The following is a 21,582-nucleotide window of genomic DNA, read 5'->3' on the forward strand; positions in this document are numbered from 1 at the left end:
CATCCGAACCAAAACACAGTCAGATAACAAGTAAACACACGCAAAAAAAGAAAAAGGTTGCCCGGAGTGGTCTCGCACGACCACCTGCCTACATACCTCGTCTGGAACAAGGATCAGGGCGATGTAGTTCCCCCTAAAGGGAAAGAAAATCTAGCCAGAAACCGAGGGAAGACACACTACCAGGGAGCTGGACTCGAGCCTAGTGTTGTCATGCATCATTACCCTAAGTTGAGGTTCCTATCCTACTTGCATAAGCAAGCTAATCCTATCCAGGAAAACAAGCATACAAGCATACAATCAAATGAGAACAGGCATCTCAAACAGATATTCACATAGCACACACTATAACCAGTCAAGTGGGCTCAAACAATGGGTTTGACTGCCGAAGCAAGTCATCTGTACAGGCTGTGTTTGCTCTTAACCTTGCCATTACGAGGCTAAGGTGAAGTAGATGAAAGGTGAAGTGAGGATCAGACCTCACAGCTCTTATCCCTGACCAGGGAGAGCTTCAGACAAGGGAGCGTGGGTCCAGAATGGAGGGACCCTTCTACACTCAGAGACTCTGACACAATGTGCACTGCACAAGATCTTGGGCTTGTGATCTCAATGCTACAACCATGTAATGGGAGCAAGGAGAAGACTCACAGAATAATGGGGGATAGATTGGATATCCCTACCTTCCACCAATTGCCTTGATTAAGGACTTTACCTGCTTAGGCACAAAATTAAACAATCACAAACATCGCCTCTTAAGGAGGACTTCAGACATTTATTTGCCCGGCCAAATAACAAACCGGGTCTCCAGACTACATGAAGAACAAAAGTCCTACCTCAAGTGGTTTACACAACCAAGCAGCAGCAAGCAAGTTCTAAAAAGAACTATGAGCAACTAAATGTACCTGAAAACAATCAAGTATCATCAGTATTCAGACAGACAATAATAAACAGCAAATGGTCAATCAGACTATGCAAACTAATTCACAACAAAGCAAGCTATGAGCTCAAGCCCAAGCTTCACAACCTACAAACAAAGTTATGTTAGTGTACAAACATCAAACAAACTCATTTGAATTAACTTGATTCAGTCTCCTCGAGCATTGTGCTTTTTTAACCTGAAAACTCAATCAAATGTTAGAAACTAGACCACTAGGCCAAGCCCAGGGTCCAAAGGCAAGAAAAATTCCTAAACAGCAAGGTATCTCTAACCAAACTCAAATTAATGTCAAACAAAAGCAAACACAATTGATCCCATGTTCATATCATTCATCATGTTCATTTTATACACAAAACCATCCAAACTAGTTCAAATGAAGCACCCAACATACAAACAGAACTATTGCATTCAAATCCATATCAAAACAACTTCAAAAATTCTCAAATAATTTACACCTAAACAGGGGATACTCAAGATCTATCATGTCAAATTTTAGCTCAATTGGACCAAAGGAACCATGTCAATGAAAATCAACAAAAACAGACACAATTATATGCTCCAAATCACAACATCAACACATACATTCACTTCAAAAATTCATAACTCAATGAAAACAAAAAAGAAATGAATGGGACCAAAACAGGGATGTTCCATCATGTGTCTATTACAAGCATATCAAATTTCATGATCATTCAATACCATATGAGCATTTCACACAAGATCTACCAGCCTATGTCACATGAACTTGCAAATTTGGCTAACAGAGATGAAAAATAGCAATCAATTTGAAAATTCCACATAAAATTCCACAAAAATTCACATAGCATCTTAACATGTTAATGAACATCTATGCCAAATTTCACATTAATCCAACAAGTATAGGTCACTCAAAAAAAATCCAGCAAGTTGACATAATGAGGTGTGACACAAATTGTCACACCTAAGTTCCAAAATTCACATCTCAAAGGCCAGGTATCAAAAATTCATGAAATCTACATGTAAATAAACATCATCCAGTCCACAATAAATCACAAAAATTTTCAGACATTTATTTGTAAGCATGAGAATTTCACATTGGATTTGGCACAAGGTATCAAAATGTAGCACATGTTAAAGAACCCTAGGTCAAACATAATTTCTACCATGCACAACTTCAACCAATAGGTCAAAAAAATTCTACATTCAAAAAGAAAGTCAACACAAAAATTCTCACATTTTTCTGATTTTTTCTCAATTTTTTATGAATTTTTTAAAGTCATTATGAATTTTTTAAAGTCATTATGAATTTTTTACAATTTTTATGAATTAATTATAATTAAATAATTATCCAGTGGCACTATGGTAATTATATGGCGCGGGGGCGGTAAACATGTGGTTCAAATTTTCAAACGAAGTTTTGGATCAAACGCCTGAAATATCCAGAAATTTCATCTTCTTCACCCAGCCATGCCAAGAACACGTAATCATCAAATCATCACCAAAATGAGCAAACGAATACTCGTTAGAACCGTCTGAGCATGAGGATCTCAAATATCAAACTAATTTTGCCTACAAGTTCCTGAATCTCTCAAATCGATCGCCCTAGGGTTTTGGTTCGAAACTTCAAATCCAGATTTCTTAAGCTATAGTTCACTATAATCAAAACTAAACATATCACTGAATTCCACATGGCACGAGCTTTCAAACGCATATAACCATTAAGCATATCATGAGATTCGAAAAAATGCAAAACCTGGAATGGCAGTGATGTTACGAGCGTTCTTGAGCTTTAATTTCCACAAACAGATGTAGAAGGATGATGAGGAAGGTGAAGAGAATGATTGCTTCAGTTCCAGGTTGCTTCTAGTGCTTGCAATCTTGATTTGCCATTGATGTAGCTTGTAGGTGCAGTCACGATTCAAAGCCTTTTTCAATCCAAACTCCACAAACAGTTGATGATGATGATGAAAGGAGATTGAGGCAAAAAGAAATTCGAAGATTGATCAAGATTTGAAGAAGTTTGATGAATTTTTAGGTTTTGTGTTCTTGAAGGAATTTGAGAGAATGAAGAGTTTTTTTGATCTGATTTTGGGATGTGTGTTTTTCTGTTATGATTTGGATGCAATTAAGAATATATATGATACCTTAATCCAAGCTTAATTATGCTAATGAACCAATTTGCATTTGATTAGTGAAATGGTTAATTTTCAAGTAAGGGCAAAATGGTACTTTCCAAAGCCAGCTCATTGCCACCTCATGGACAGCTCACACACTCTCAAAATGACATGTGTGAGCTGTTGCAACTTGTTTCACTCTCATTGGATGCATATTTCTCATTTTCACTATGTGGTTGCATTTTGTTCATTTTTGCAATTTCATTTTACAAGTCAAATTCCAAACCACAAGGCCTATGCATGTTATGATGATTTCAACAAGTTTCAAATGCCATTTGTGAAGTGTTGCAAAAATCCCCATCCAAAAATTCCCATTATTTCACAAGTTGGACAATTTTGCCCCTGGCCATTTTAACTGTCCAGTTGAAATTTGACTTTTTGCATTGACCATTTTTGAGAAAATCCAATTATGCACCATGAAAGTACATGTCAAATGGAGTTTGTGCATATAAAGAACTTGCAATTTGGACAAACCATGTGGAAATTATGGCCTCCTGATTATGGGTCATTTTTGAAATTCACTGAGCCATAATTTTCCAACCATACATGGGATTTTCAAGTTCTTGGACTTTTTGGAAAGGTTAGACCAAGATCTACAACTTTCATGTTGAGCAAATTTTCATTTGAAGCTTCCTTGGACACGTGGCTTTGAGGTCAAAAACTTTCCATTTTTGGAAACTTTCATTTACAGGTCACTTTCTATTTCTGGCAGTTTTTGTCCTGACTTGATTTTCTTCATTCTTAAGCTTTGAAATGTCATTTAACACTTGTTCCAACATAAATGAAGTGTATCCAACTCATTTCTACCTCCAAATCCATCAGATCATGTACAGTTGACCACAGTTGACTTTTCAACTGATAGATGAATCTGGCAATGCATAGATCAATCTGAGCCCCAATCTTCAACTGAAATGGCTCAAAGGTGAAACCCTAGCCTCAATTAGCTCCATAAAATCACATAATGAACCCCATAACCATCATAGACCCCATCTCCTGATTAAGCCCTTGCTTGGCCCAATGCAACTGATTAGGGTTGACCAGTGGTCAAAACCCTAATCTCAAGGAATCTGCCTCAACACTTGATGAAATCCAACCATGATGATGATGATGAATCATTGCAAACAAGATGAAGACCAATATCCTTTGAGAATCATGAAACCCTAATTTATAGCCCCATCCTCAGATGGCCAATGATCAGTCAATAAAACCCTAGGCTTGCACCTTGACTTCCTCATCTTCTGAACAAAACTTGTGAGAATGGCTTGCACAATGTAACCACATGATGTGCAATATGCAACGCCTAATGCCCTAAAAATGTTATGTAATATGTTAAGCTTAGTCCCAAGAGAGGAGGGCAAATTTTGAGGTGTTACAGCTGCCCCTATTCAATCCATTGTGAACCTGTCGATACGAAATAGCCTCGGCTTTCGGATGATCAGGATGAAGAGTGATTGAATACCAAGAACAGACGAACAATTTGCACTCTGATGGGAAAATAATTAACAACGCCTATCAGCATCGGCGAAGAACCAAACTCGAAAAACGTCGACCCGGATACCAAAATAAATGGTAACACAGGGATAACCATGGTCTAATCACCACTCATCCGCTCGGGATTATTATCTCTTCTTTTTATGCTTTTCTTGAACCCCGAAATTTTCTCATTGCACAAACGATCCTCAGATCTCTGCATTTGAATCCCAGAAAATTTTCTCTATTTTTCATTTTCTTGAACCCCGAAATTTTCTCTATTTTTCATTTTCTTGAACCCCGAAATTTTCTCTTGCGCGAATGATCCTCGGATCACCGCATTTGAACCCCGCTCTTCTGTTTCCCAAAATAATGAACCCCATTCTCCGATTTGAACCCCAATCGCCTGACGATAACTCGCGATCGCCAATATGAACCCCGTTCTCCAGAAAATGCCGCAACATCTTCTTTTCTCCATTTGAACCCCAGAACATGCCTCAGCATTTCTTTTCTCCATTTGAACCCCAGAACATGCCTCAGCATTTCTTTTCTCCATTTGAACCCCAGAACATGCCTCAGCATTTCTTTTTCTCCGTGATAATTCCGCTGGCAACGTCGGAAATAACACCAAACCACTCTGAGGGCGACATGTCAGAGGGTATACCTTCACAAAAGGAAGGTAGCATGTGTATCTCTTCCTCAGAAGACACCTATAACGACCTCCATTGGCCTCAGCCAGAGTCTAAGGTGACACATGAACAGAAGATAATCCTGAGAACCTCATCCCGGATACAATCTTCAACTCCAATCTCCATTTGAACCCCAGAAAATACCTCAGTATCTCCTTTTCTCCATTTGAACCCCAGAAAATACCTCAGTATTTCTTTTCTCCATTTGAACCCCAGAACATGCCTCAGCATTTCTTTTCTCCATTTGAACCCCAGAACATACCTCAGTATCCTATCTCTCGTGATAATTCCGCTGGCAACGTCGGAAATAACACCAAACCACTCTGAGGGCGACATGTCAGAGGGTAAACCTTCACAAAGGAAGGTAACATGTGTATCTCTTCCTCAGAAGACACCTACAACGACCTCCATTGGCCTCAGCCGGAGTCTAAGGTGACACATGAACAGAAGACAATCCTAAGGACCTCATCCTGGATGCAATCTTCAACTCCAATCTCCATTTGAACCCCAGAAAATACCTCAGTATCTCCTTTTCTCCATTTGAACCCCGAAATCGCGCTGATCGCGTAACGTCCCCTGACTTTATTTCCATCTCCGTCCAATGGAAACATTTCCTCCAATATCGCACTACTGGGGAACACTGCTGATCTGACGTCATGATGCTAGACTCCTCAGAGTAACATCCTTACCATTCGGCGAAACAACACTCCAAGCAGTAACCACGGCTTGAATTGCGCTGAGCGCAAAATATTTCCCATCTCTATCCGACGGAAAAACAAATCTCCTCCAGTATCGCACTACTAGGGAATATCTTTGATTGAATCATGCGGCTAAACTCCTCGGAGTAACACCTTCACTGGCTGGCCAGAACCACCTCTCAAACGGTCACCACGGCTTGAGACTAGCTTGTGCCTGCAATATGATGCATGATTGATTTTTCTGCGTAATGCTCCATGATTATGGAAATGCTACGCGCTTTATTATTTTTTCTATGCAATATGCTATGCTATTTTTTCATGATGAATGCATAAAAAGTATCCCCCTCAAGGGACTCTGCTGAGGAGCACGAGACGCTCTGCTGAGGAACTCGTCAATACTCCAATCTCCACCCTGCTGGGGAATAAGCACTGCTGCTGGGAATAAAGCAATCCTTGCCGGGGAAGCACCTCTTTTGCCCCCAATCCGCTCGAGAACTGCTGGGGATACAACAGTCTTTGACTTGCTAGGGATATCAATCCCAACTCTGCTTTGGGAAACCCTCACAGATACCTGACGTCTTCTCTGGGGAAATGCTCACAGATACTCTGGCGGGGAACAGCCACCTCCAGATCTGAGACTGGGGAAGCATCAATCTAAAACCTGCTGGGGATAACCATCTTGACCCTGCTAGGGAACCGCATACCACTCCGCTGGGGACAACCCATGCAATCCATAGGTAGAATCAGCTCAGCTGGGGATGCCGATATCTGTCCACTACGGGAACTTGTTCAATCCTCTGGCAGGATGAACACTGCTGGAGACATATTTCATTGAAACCCGCTCCACTCGGGGAATAGCAACCTTCTGGCCTGGCTACTGAGGAATATCGTTTTAAACTTGCCAGGTATAACCATCCCGACTCGGCTGGGGAATCCACAGACTTTGATCTGCTAGGGATTAGTCCTCTAAACTCTGCTTGGGAGATCTCGCTGGGGAAATGAGAAAAGTTGGTACCGAACACCCGTCGACTCGTCGAACCACGGTATCCACCTCCCAATCTCGCATCAGTTTTCCACTTTTGAGAATTCCCAGACTCTTCTGGACCTTTTCTGCTCCATCATCTTGTATTCCAAGGTCGCGCCGCGATCGGCGAAAATCGTACTCCTGGGATTTATACATACTTTTCAATTTTCCGACTTTGAAGAGTCTTCTTGGTTAATTCCAAAGGTCGTCGATCGTCTCGACGTCTCGCCCTGCTTCTTTACCCATTCGTTCCTGATCGAACCCTGCAGGGAATTTGTACAAACTTTCAAATCTTCAGATTTTGAAGAGTCTTCTTGATTAAAACCAAGGATCGTCGTACGCCTCAACGTCTCTTCGTCCTTCCATACATTCGTTCCTGAGCGAACTCTTTGGGGATTTGTTTTGCAACAGCTTCCAAATCACAACCTGCAAGTGAGTGAAAAATATTTAACAGTTCCTGCAAAACAGATCGTTAGATAAAACCATGCCCCAGGCGTGTCAAGATTTCAACACTTGGGTCACTCAAACTTCCAAATAAGATTTCAAGTTTTCAATCTTATAAACATGCATTGGAAGGAACCTGTATGTCTAAAAATGCAAGATTCTTTATCAAAAATATCTGGATGTTTTTGCAATCAAAGCGGTAATGAAAACAAAAACAAAATTATTTGACTGAATATGCATTTTATTGATTGAAAAGTGTGGCTCAACGGAGCAATACAAAAGGAAGCAATTCCTGAAAAGAGGTAATTGCGCACAAAAGGAAAAATCTATCCTAATGGCAATGTGAAACCCGTGATCTCATCGAGTTCCAACTCGGTTACACCCCATATGTCCTCAGACTCTCCGTGCTTTCTGCCTTCTGAACAAGACGATTCTGACTGATCCCTACCGGGTATTATCCATGATGCTTTAACCAAAGCGCAAACGATCATGCTAGACGCAGTTGTTCGTTTCAACCCCTCTTTTGCCTGGACCGCCCTTTCGGGTTTTCGGTCCATCGGGATACCCATTTTTGCCCAAGTCGCCCTTTCAGGTTTTTGACTTGCCGGGTGTACATTTTTTCATTTTATCCCTAATTTTTGCCCGAACCTTTCTTTCTGTTTTTGGTTCGCCGGGATGACCATTTTTTGCCTGGACTATTTTGTTCTTTTCGTCCAGCGGGTCAATTTACACGAAGTATTTTTTAACCGCGTCCGCATTCACAGGGGATGGAAAATCCTCGCCATCCATGGTCGTTAACAACAAGGCTCCGCCAGAGAAAACCTTCTTGACCACGAATGGACCTTCATAATTGGGTGTCCATTTGCCCCTTCTATCGTTTTGAGGAGGAAGGATCCTTTTCCGCACCATATCACCTACGTGATATACCCGAGGTCGCACCTTCTTGTCAAAAGCACGCTTCATCCTCTGCTGGTATAACTGCCCATGACAGATGGCTGCTAGCCTCTTTTCCTCGATCAGGCTTAACTCTTCATACCGGGTCCTTACCCATTCAGCCTCTGGCAATTTCACGTCCATCAGGACTCTCAAAGAGGGAATCTGAACTTCAACGGGTAACACCGCCTCCATCCCATATTCCAACGAGAAAGGAGTTGCCCCAGTAGATGTACGCACCGGAGATCGATACCCAGGATATAAGCTCCATACTCAGTCACACCGTCGGTGCCTTCAAGCGTTATCCGAGCAACAAAAGCTCATTCACCTTAACCTCCCCATCAGACATCAGAATCCGTTCGGATTCAGGGTCAGACCCCTCCTCCGGGATCGGTTACTCTCAATCTTTCGATTAGAGCACCTCGAGATGTCCTCATCAGGGAATTCAAACTTCATCGGTTGATAATCCTCCACGAGTTGCTGGCTCTTTCAGAAATCTACCTGATCAGATCCATCTCGAAATCCACAAAGTGGTATGAATCAGCATATACTGTCTCAGTCGGCGAGCAGCCTATGCCAAAGTACATCAAGTTTTCCCGAGCAGTGAATGTACTGTTTCACAGTCGGTAAACTTTTTGCTAAGGTAAATTGCATGCTCTTTTCGACAAGACTCGTCATGCTGACCCAATACACCTCGCAGACCCCTCGAAGGCTGTCAAGTACCAGATTAACAGTCTCTTTCCATAGGGAGGCATCAGAATCGGAGGCTCCTGCAACTTATTCTTTTATTTTTCAATGCTCCTTGACAATCATTATTTCACCTGACCACTTGATCCTTCTTTCCAACATCCTGAATATGGGTTCACACGTGGCTGTTAGATGAGATGTGAACCATGACAGGTAGTCCAATCCTTCTAAGAAACCACGAACCCCTTTTTTTATTTCTCGGTTCAGGCATTTTTCGTTTTTTTTTTTTTTTTTTTAGCAGGATCAACCTCGATTCCTCTCTTATTTACAATAAACCCCCAGCAGCTTACCGGCCCGCACTCTGATAGCGCACTTATCTGAATTCAACCTCAGTCTGAATTATCTCCACCAGATGCCCCACTCCTGTTTGGGACTTTGCTATCATGTCATCAACATAGCATTCGATTTCATGATGAATCACATCATGAAACAAAGTCACCATGGCTCTCTGATACAGGCATTGGCGTTCTGCTTCTTTAGAGGACAGTCTCCTTTCCATGGTAGCTTGTGCACAACGACATTGGTATCCGACCCTGGCATATCCTGACATGACCAGGCGAAGGTATCGACATGTTCCTTTAACAGGACCACCGTTCCATCCTCGACTCGCCTCTGAAGCAGCTCTAATTCTCACTTCCCTTCTGACCTCGGCGGCGCTTGGAAGAACAATCTCGCATCGCTTCACGTGCGGCCGAATCACCTTCTCCTCTTGTTTCAACAACCTGGCTAATTCCAGCAGATCACAATCTTCTTCGCCTTCTTCTTCGGCATGATAGATCGGATTGTCGAAGTCATATGAGGGGTAACCAAATTGTTATCAACGAGATCCGGAGAATTATTTTTCGACTTTGGGACGAGACAAATCAAAAAAGAAAAATGAAAATAAACATTGCCATTTTTATTTGTTTTTAAACTGCAAAAATAAATGAAAAACAGGGAACACCGTTTTTTGACTGAAAAACATCCATTTATTAATGATGCAGAAATGTTGCAAATTATGAACATGAGGTGGCCCTTACAATGGACCATTACGTTTCGGGCAAAACGTATGGCTTTCATGCAAATAAAATCAAAACAGAAATCATTACTCTTCCGGATGAGTGACAGTGCTGATTCCTTTTTAAGCCTTCCAGCTTCCTGGTACGCACGATCTTATCCATTGATCAATCCCCCAGTCACTGTCAGTTTCTCCACCTACCGCACAGGCGTGATCCGAATCTAGCATCCCAGCACTGACAAAGGTGAACGACGAACGACGTCCCCTGTTCTGCTCAGATGAATCTTGACCTGGATGATAACCAATCCCAAACATATCCGCCTTTACCATAATGCCTATGATTTTTCCCCAGCCTGGAATCCCTCCATTTCTCAACATTTCCAGTGCCTGTTTGTAAGAGGACACGGACGGTTTTTTCTCTTTTCCAATACCGATGGCATTTTTCACCTTGATGGCTTCAGCTACCAGACTAGGTGTTTCAAATTTTCCACCGTCCATTTCCACCCCCTTCATCTTCTGGGTCATATCCCCCATCAGTACACCCCTCTCTGCGGCGACGACCGCGCAACAATCATCAACACGAAGGAAAGCTCTATTTTTCATCAGAGGTCTCTGAACCACAAACATCGGAGCTTTTAGCTGATCCCCATTCGTTTCATCTATTTTCCTCTTGTCTTTGGACATCACATTCACCCCCATAGGGCCATGCATAGGCATGGGGTTAGTATTAACATCCGACATCAGCGCCAAATTGATGGCTTTAGAATCCACCAAATCTTTGACCACATGCTTAAAAGCTTTGCAATCCTCAATGTGATGTCCGGGTGCCCCAGCATGGAACTCGCACCTGACATTCTCATCGTAACCGGCAGGCCTCTGATCAGGTTTCAACAGAGTCAACATCCTTGGCTGCACCAATCCAAGATCCATCAACTTTTTGAACAGAGAAGCGTAAGTCCCAGGCGGCTTATCAAAATGCCGATCTGCCGTCCTTCTTCTCACTGGGCCCCCAGCTCTTTGTGTCCTCTGTCGAGGTGGCTGTTGCCGCCGTGGTACAGATGAATCACCAACAGGAATGGTTACGGTGGCCGCATAAGGGTGGTAACGATCCTTACCGCATTCTCTTTTAGTCTGCGCACCACCTGATTCAACCTTCTTCTTGGGCTGACCACTGTCAAGGGACTTCTTCCCCGCAGAGCCAGAGGGATTTGTTACTTCGGATGACAGAGCCTTTCCCTGAACTTTCTCCTTGATCATCCAGCCCTCAATCATTTCTAATCTCTCGGCCATGGCTTTCTGCCCCAAGGCAAGCCCTTGCACAACACTGAACAAATCCCTCACCATCTCTTTCAGCTCGAGGATATCGGCGTTGGGCGGATTCATCCTTCCTGCGTTAATCAAAACAGGTTAGAAACTGACACCTGCAAAACAAAAAACAAGTTATTATGCATGAATGCAATGTCTATCCACATGAGGGACACTTTGTCTCTTATCCCTGGTTTCATCGAGACAAATAACAATCCGGCAGCAATATTCCGACATTCAACGTTTGATTTCATCGTTCAGATCAGAGATATATGATTTAGCAAGATACCCCCAACCATGTGTGTGCTTGTGTGAGTGCATACGGTAAAGCAAATAAAGCTTGAAGATCAATCACTGACTGAAAAATATCCATCACATAACAAAGAGTGCACAGTAAGTGCCATAGTCATACATCAAATCAGATACAAATCTCCAGAATCAGGGAAAGAAATACAAGCACGTAGATTCCGTCAACAAGCCTGACGGTAATCCACAACAAATGAAAGATCTAGCTGGATGAGGGTCCCACAGATGGCCCTATCTCATCTTCCATCCTCGCGAACTCCGCGGCGAACCTGAGCTCGGTGTTCTCCTGTTGTAGTCTCCCAACTTCCTTCTGATGAATCTTCATCTGCCTGAAGTAGTGATCTCTCTCTGCCATGTAGTGATCTCTCTCGGCGATGATCTTCATACTCTCTGCTTCCTTGACCTTCAACTTTGCCTCGCACTCAGCGATAATCCTCAGATTCTCTGACTCCTTAACTTTCAATTTTGCCTCCCACTCAGCAATGAGGATTCGAACTTGGTCGTCCCTCTGGTCTCTCACCAAGATTTGCCTTCTCTTCTCATCTTCAATGACTTTTGAAGCTCTAGCCAATCTCTCTTTGGTGATGTCGTGCTCCCGGTTGGATGATGCTAATGCCTGACTGATCTTCCCATAATAGGTCGTATCCATCTCAAAGCGCTTTGCTTCCAGGGCATGCCGCTTGTCCTGATCTTCCATCTTCCCCTTGAGCTCTTGATTAACCCTCTGAACCCGAGCAACACTCATCTCCAATTTCGCTTTCTCTGCAAGCAACTGATCTCTCTCCCGCTTCATCTCCAAGAACTCATCCATACTAACAGTAGAAGGAGTCTCTTCAATCAACGGATACCAAGGATCAACCATAGGAAACGGTAGACAAGTAAGCTCCACTCTCTTGCTGAGCCAATCATCGAACGGAGGAAAAGATCTGTTATTAGCTCTACCCCAGGAAACCTTGCCTTTCCTTTGAATGCTGCGCCATGCCTCAGCTACCTGCTTCACCCTGGCCTGATTGCCCTCAACTGGGAAGTACACAGATTCCTGAACCTCACTTTTGTACGGAGGAAGCTCCATAGCAAATCCCATCTGCCTCTTAAGAAGTGTCGGGTTATAATTAATGCAACCCTGAACTCCTATAAGCGGTACATTGGGAAAACCCCTGCAGCTGCAGATAAAATCCTGTCCAACTCCACTACTGTGAGTCCAATCTATGTCTTTGGCCCTCAAACCCATCAATCTGAATGACCACTTGACAGTGGGATCAATCTGAGCAAAAGCACCTCGGGAAGGCAAATATCCCATAAACCACCGGAAGAGCAACTGAGCACAACATCGGATCAGACCACCGCGCCGCTTCTCGTTTCTGTTATGAACCGAGTAGTAAACATCTCCGATCAGAGTAGGAATAGGGTTTCTCTGCAGGAATAATCTGATAGCATTATGGTCCACAAAATTCTTCTGATTAGGAAACATGACGACACCATAAATGCTCACAGCAATCAAGGCACAAACCGTCTTCCAGTTACCCACTGCAGCATGTTCCTTAGCTTTAGCCTCCAAGAAACTCAAATGAAAACCGGGTAATTTTCCCTTCTCCTTCAAACCCTCCTTGGTCACTTCCGGACTCAAATAAAGAGCACGGGAAATCCCAAGGACATCAGGCTCTCCTCTAATAGCACAGAAAGGAATCTGATCTCGGATCGGAATACCCAGAATACTAGCATAGTCCTCCATCAGAGGCCCCAACAAATAATCTGGAAACACGAAGCATCTCAGACCTGGGTCATAGAACTGGAGAAGGGTATGAATGGCACTTCTGTCACTGTCACTGAGTTTGAAAACCATCTTCAGGATACTGCCGTATGACTCTCTGAACATCCCCACATAGTCGGGTGTGATCAATGCTATCATATCTCTCAACTCGTCAATCTCTGGGTTGAAGAAACTGTAGGCAACGTTGTCTTTCAGACCGGTCCTCATATCTGAACGGAAAGTCTCTCTACCAGGATCTCGATAAAATGTCCCTGCATATGGATAAACATGTGTTAGATGCAATTAATGCAAAATGCAATGATGTTGATGAATGAATGCAATGCGTTGCCATCCTCCAGGCCATCTGATCATTTGCACTGAACCCGGTCTCTGAACTGATCATAACCATCTGAGGAATGTGCAACCACAAATCCAACCCACGGGTTCCGAAATAAACGGAAGACGGATACATCATCATCATCATCAGTCACCAATCTCTGAGCAGATAACCACAACCATCTGAATCGGCCCAGGGAATCCCGAAATAAACGGATCCCCACTGATAAATAACTCGGCCCGGGGAATCCTAAAATAAACGGATCCCCACTGATAAATCACGGACAGCACTCCGGCGTCACGGCAATAAATGGCCATAAATCCGACTTCTAAATAGGACTCTAATCCACGGAACAAAAAGTCACCATCTGAGTCACCAACAGAACATGCATCTGTAAGAATCACCCTCCCCTCACAGGTAAATTCTAATCAGGTTATCCTAAGGCGGATAATAGTCTCGACAATCGGGCAAAGATACTCAATGGGTTTGCCCTTTCGGGTGTGCCATTGTAGCTCTCCTGAGATCGTCTAAACCAAAGATCCGGGAAATGATCGGTCACCAGAGTCAATAGCTCAAATGACGTAACTCAACCAAAGTGGAGTATTCCATAATGGAAAGCACTATCAAATGAACCTCGTCTGGTTTGTGGTATGTCACGTTGCAACATCATACTAAAATAGCAAATGAGGAACGTGAGACCCACACTAATCCTAGGTGTATACTCGGGCCTGGGGTTTAGCCCCACTCAGAACACCCACCCCAAAACAGAGGAACCACCTGCATAGAGGACGGCAACAACATGATAGTATGATGCATGCAAATATTTAATGCAAATATAGAGGGTTAGAATAATAAATGCAATAAATAAATACAAAACAAACAACCTAAACTAATCCTAGAACGCTAGGAGAGACTCGCTTAGGGACGATGGACCAGCATAGGTCTACATCTGAAGCAAGTCCCCAGCAGAGTCGCCAGCTGTCGCATCCGCGAAAATCAACCGGCGAAGCTCGAATAAAAATACAACACAGAGCCGCCACTGCGCGTTATTTATCCCAAGACAGGGAAAGGAAACGCTCAGAGAAACCTGGAAAGGAAATGGTCACGCGACCAAAGAGAAAGGGTAAGGGAGTCGGTTACGCAAGGGGAAGGTATTAGCACCCCTCACGTCCGTCGTACTCGACGGGATCCACGTTCTAAAATAAAGAATAGGTTGCTAAAACATCACACACACACACAGGGAACGCAGGTGGGGTTAAGAGAAGGGAGCTCGATAGGACATCGCATCCTATGCCTACATATCTCGTCTGGAACGAGAATCAGAGCCACTGTAGTTCGGCTTACGCACGCCAAACAACACAAAACACACAAACAGATGGCAAACATGGAGCCCGACAATCACTCGATGGAATTACGTCAGCATCCGTACCACAACACAAAAAACGGCAAACGTGGAGCCCGACAGCCAATTACTGGACTTACGTCGGCATCCGAACCAAAACACAGTCAGATAACAAGTAAACACACGCAAAAAAAGAAAAAGGTTGCCCGGAGTGGTCTCGCACGACCACCTGCCTACATACCTCGTCTGGAACAAGGATCAGGGCGATGTAGTTCCCCCTAAAGGGAAAGAAAATCTAGCCAGAAACCGAGGGAAGACACACTACCAGGGAGCTGGACTCGAGCCTAGTGTTGTCATGCATCATTACCCTAAGTTGAGGTTCCTATCCTACTTGCATAAGCAAGCTAATCCTATCCAGGAAAACAAGCATACAAGCATACAATCAAATGAGAACAGGCATCTCAAACAGATATTCACATAGCACACACTATAACCAGTCAAGTGGGCTCAAACAATGGGTTTGACTGCCGAAGCAAGTCATCTGTACAGGCTGTGTTTGCTCTTAACCTTGCCATTACGAGGCTAAGGTGAAGCAGATGAAAGGTGAAGTGAGGATCAGACCTCACAGCTCTTATCCCTGACCAGGGAGAGCTTCAGACAAGGGAGCGTGGGTCCAGAATGGAGGGACCCTTCTACACTCAGAGACTCTGACACAATGTGCACTGCACAAGATCTTGGGCTTGTGATCTCAATGCTACAACCATGTAATGGGAGCAAGGAGAAGACTCACAGAATAATGGGGGATAGATTGGATATCCCTACCTTCCACCAATTGCCTTGATTAAGGACTTTACCTGCTTAGGCACAAAATTAAACAATCACAAACATCGCCTCTTAAGGAGGACTTCAGACATTTATTTGCCCGGCCAAATAACAAACCGGGTCTCCAGACTACATGAAGAACAGAAGTCCTACCTCAAGTGGTTTACACAACCAAGCAGCAGCAAGCAAGTTCTAAAAAGAACTATGAGCAACTAAATGTACCTGAAAATAATCAAGTATCATCAGTATTCAGACAGACAATAATAAACAGCAAATGGTCAATCAGACTATGCAAACTAATTCACAACAAAGCAAGCTATGAGCTCAAGCCCAAGCTTCACAACCTACAAACAAAGTTATGTTAGTGTACAAACATCAAACAAACTCATTTGAATTAACTTGATTCAGTCTCCTCGAGCATTGTGCTTTTTTAACCTGAAAACTCAATCAAATGTTAGAAACTAGACCACTAGGCCAAGCCCAGGGTCCAAAGGCAAGAAAAATTCCTAAACAGCAAGGTATCTCTAACCAAACTCAAATTAATGTCAAACAAAAGCAAACACAATTGATCCCATGTTCATATCATTCATCATGTTCATTTTATACACAAAACCATCCAAACTAGTTCAAATGAAGCACCCAACATACAAACAGAACTATTGCATTCAAATCCATATCAAAACAACTTCAAAAATTCTCAAATAATTTACACCTAAACAGGGGATACTCAAGATCTATCATGTCAAATTTTAGCTCAATTGGACCAAAGGAACCATGTCAATGAAAATCAACAAAAACAGACACAATTATATGCTCCAAATCACAACATCAACACATACATTCACTTCAAAAATTCATAACTCAATGAAAACAAAAAAGAAATGAATGGGACCAAAACAGGGATGTTCCATCATGTGTCTATTACAAGCATATCAAATTTCATGATCATTCAATACCATATGAGCATTTCACACAAGATCTACCAGCCTATGTCACATGAACTTGCAAATTTGGCTAACAGAGATGAAAAATAGCAATCAATTTGAAAATTCCACATAAAATTCCACAAAAATTCACATAGCATCTTAACATGTTAATGAACATCTATGCCAAATTTCACATTAATCCAACAAGTATAGGTCACTCAAAAAAAATCCAGCAAGTTGACATAATGAGGTGTGACACAAATTGTCACACCTAAGTTCCAAAATTCACATCTCAAAGGCCAGGTATCAAAAATTCATGAAATCTACATGTAAATAAACATCAGCCAGTCCACAATCATCACAAAAATTTTCAGACATTTATTTGTAAGCATGAGAATTTCACATTGGATTTGGCACAAGGTATCAAAATGTAGCACATGTTAAAGAACCCTAGGTCAAACATAATTTCTACCATGCACAACTTCAACCAATAGGTCAAAAAAATTCTACATTCAAAAAGAAAGTCAACACAAAAATTCTCACATTTTTCTGATTTTTTCTCAATTTTTTATGAATTTTTTAAAGTCATTATGAATTTTTTACAATTTTTATGAATTAATTATAATTAAATAATTATCCAGTGGCACTATGGTAATTATATGGCGCGGGGGCGGTAAACATGTGGTTCAAATTTTCAAACGAAGTTTTGGATCAAACGCCTGAAATATCCAGAAATTTCATCTTCTTCACCCAGTCATGCCAAGAACACGTAATCATCAAATCATCACCAAAATGAGCAAACGAATACTCGTTAGAACCGTCTGAGCATGAGGATCTCAAATATCAAACTAATTTTGCCTACAAGTTCCTGAATCTCTCAAATCGATCGCCCTAGGGTTTTGGTTCGAAACTTCAAATCCAGATTTCTTAAGCTATAGTTCACTATAATCAAAACTAAACATATCACTGAATTCCACATGGCACGAGCTTTCAAACGCATATAACCATTAAGCATATCATGAGATTCGAAAAAATGCAAAACCTGGAATGGCAGTGATGTTACGAGCGTTCTTGAGCTTTAATTTCCACAAACAGATGTAGAAGGATGATGAGGAAGGTGAAGAGAATGATTGCTTCAGTTCCAGGTTGCTTCTAGTGCTTGCAATCTTGATTTGCCATTGATGTAGCTTGTAGGTGCAGTCACGATTCAAAGCCTTTTTCAATCCAAACTCCACAAACAGTTGATGATGATGATGAAAGGAGATTGAGGCAAAAAGAAATTCGAAGATTGATCAAGATTTGAAGAAGTTTGATGAATTTTTAGGTTTTGTGTTCTTGAAGGAATTTGAGAGAATGAAGAGTTTTTTTGATCTGATTTTGGGATGTGTGTTTTTCTGTTATGATTTGGATGCAATTAAGAATATATATGATACCTTAATCCAAGCTTAATTATGCTAATGAACCAATTTGCATTTGATTAGTGAAATGGCTAATTTTCAAGTAAGGGCAAAATGGTACTTTCCAAAGCCAGCTCATTGCCACCTCATGGACAGCTCACACACTCTCAAAATGACATGTGTGAGCTGTTGCAACTTGTTTCACTCTCATTGGATGCATATTTCTCATTTTCACTATGTGGTTGCATTTTGTTCATTTTTGCAATTTCATTTTACAAGTCAAATTCCAAACCACAAGGCCTATGCATGTTATGATGATTTCAACAAGTTTCAAATGTCATTTGTGAAGTGTTGCAAAAATCCCCATCCAAAAATTCCCATTATTTCACAAGTTGGACAATTTTGCCCCTGGCCATTTTAACTGTCCAGTTGAAATTTGACTTTTTGCATTGACCATTTTTGAGAAAATCCAATTATGCACCATGAAAGTACATGTCAAATGGAGTTTGTGCATATAAAGAACTTGCAATTTGGACAAACCATGTGGAAATTATGGCCTCCTGATTATGGGTCATTTTTGAAATTCACTGAGCCATAATTTTCCAACCATACATGGGATTTTCAAGTTCTTGGACTTTTTGGAAAGGTTAGACCAAGATCTACAACTTTCATGTTGAGCAAATTTTCATTTGAAGCTTCCTTGGACACGTGGCTTTGAGGTCAAAAACTTTCCATTTTTGGAAACTTTCATTTATAGGTCACTTTCTATTTCTGGCAGTTTTTGTCCTGACTTGATTTTCTTCATTCTTAAGCTTTGAAATGTCATTTAACACTTGTTCCAACATAAATGAAGTGTATGCAACTCATTTCTACCTCCAAATCCATCAGATCATGTACAGTTGACCACAGTTGACTTTTCAACTGATAGATGAATCTGGCAATGCATAGATCAATCTGAGCCCCAATCTTCAACTGAAATGGCTCAAAGGTGAAACCCTAGCCTCAATTAGCTCCATAAAATCACATAATGAACCCCATAACCATCATAGACCCCATCTCCTGATTAAGCCCTTGCTTGGCCCAATGCAACTGATTAGGGTTAACCAGTGGTCAAAACCCTAATCTCAAGGAATCTGCCTCAACACTTGATGAAATCCAACCATGATGATGATGATGAATCATTGCAAACAAGATGAAGACCAATATCCTTTGAGAATCATGAAACCCTAATTTATAGCCCCATCCTCAGATGGCCAATGATCAGTCAATAAAATCCTAGGCTTGCACCTTGACTTCCTCATCTTCTGAACAAAACTTGTGAGAATGGCTTGCACAATGTAACCACATGATGTGCAATATGCAACGCCTAATGCCCTAAAAATGTTATGTAATATGTTAAGCTTAGTCCCAAGAGAGGAGGGCAAATTTTGAGGTGTTACAGCTGCCCCTATTCAATCCACTGTGAACCTGTCGATACGAAATAGCCTCGGCTTTCGGATGATCAGGATGAAGAGTGATTGAATACCAAGAACAGACGAACAATTTGCACTCTGATGGGAAAATAATTAACAACGCCTATCAGCATCGGCGAAGAACCAAACTCGAAAAACGTCGACCCGGATACCAAAATAAATGGTAACACAGGGATAACCATGGTCTAATCACCACTCATCCGCTCGGGATTATTATCTCTTCTTTTTATGCTTTTCTTGAACCCGAAATCTTCTCATTGCACAAACGATCCTCAGATCTCTGCATTTGAACCTCAGAAAATTTTCTCTATTTTTCATTTTCTTGAACCCCGAAATTTTCTCTATTTTTCATTTTCTTGAACCCCGAAATTTTCTCTTGCGCGAATGATCCTCGGATCACCGCATTTGAACCCCGCTCTTCTGTTTGCCAAAATAATGAACCCCATTCTCCGATTTGAACCCCAGTCGCCTGACGATAACTCGCGATCGCCAATATGAACCCCGTTCTCCAGAAAATGCCGCAACATCTTCTTTTCTCCATTTGAACCCCAGAACATGCCTCAGCATTTCTTTTCTCCATTTGAACCCCAGAACATGCCTCAGCATTTCTTTTCTCCATTTGAACCCCAGAACATGCCTCAGCATTTCTTTTTCTCCGTGATAATTCCGCTGGCAACGTCGGAAATAACACCAAACCACTCTGAGGGCGACATGTCAGAGGGTATACCTTCACAAAAGGAAGGTAGCATGTGTATCTCTTCCTCAGAAGACACCTATAACGACCTCCATTGGCCTCAGCCAGAGTCTAAGGTGACACATGAACAGAAGATAATCCTGAGAACCTCATCCCGGATACAATCTTCAACTCCAATCTCCATTTGAACCCCAGAAAATACCTCAGTATCTCCTTTTCTCCATTTGAACCCCAAAAAATACCTCAGTATTTCTTTTCTCCATTTGAACCCCAGAACATGCCTCAGCATTTCTTTTCTCCATTTGAACCCCAGAACATACCTCAGTATCCTATCTCTCGTGATAATTCCGCTGGCAACGTCGGAAATAACACCAAACCACTCTGAGGGCGACATGTCAGAGGGTAAACCTTCACAAAGGAAGGTAACATGTGTATCTCTTCCTCAGAAGACACCTACAACGACCTCCATTGGCCTCAGCCGGAGTCTAAGGTGACACATGAACAGAAGACAATCCTAAGGACCTCATCCCGGATGCAATCTTCAACTCCAATCTCCATTTGAACCCCAGAAAATACCTCAGTATCTCCTTTTCTCCATTTGAACCCCGAAATCGCGCTGATCGCGTAACGTCCCCTGACTTTATTTCCATCTCCGTCCGATGGAAACATTTCCTCCAATATCGCACTACTGGGGAACACTGCTGATCTGACGTCATGATGCTAGACTCCTCAAAGTAACATCCTTACCATTCGGCGAAACAACACTCCAAGCAGTAACCACGGCTTGAATTGCGCTGAGCGCAAAATATTTCCCATCTCTATCCGACGGAAAAACAAATCTCCTCCAGTATCGCACTACTAGGGAATATCTTTGATTGAATCATGCGGCTAAACTCCTCGGAGTAACACCTTCACTGGCTGGCCAGAACCACCTCTCAAACGGTCACCACGGCTTGAGACTAGCTTGTGCCTGCAATATGATGCATGATTGATTTTTCTGCGTAATGCTCCATGATTATGGAAATGCTACGCGCTTTATTATTTTTTCTATGCAATATGCTATGCTATTTTTTCATGATGAATGCATAAAAAGTATCCCCCTCAAGGGACTCTGCTGAGGAGCACGAGACGCTCTGCTGAGG

This window comes from Lathyrus oleraceus, chromosome 3, assembly GCF_024323335.1.
Source record: "Lathyrus oleraceus cultivar Zhongwan6 chromosome 3, CAAS_Psat_ZW6_1.0, whole genome shotgun sequence".
NCBI lineage: Eukaryota > Viridiplantae > Streptophyta > Magnoliopsida > Fabales > Fabaceae > Lathyrus > Lathyrus oleraceus.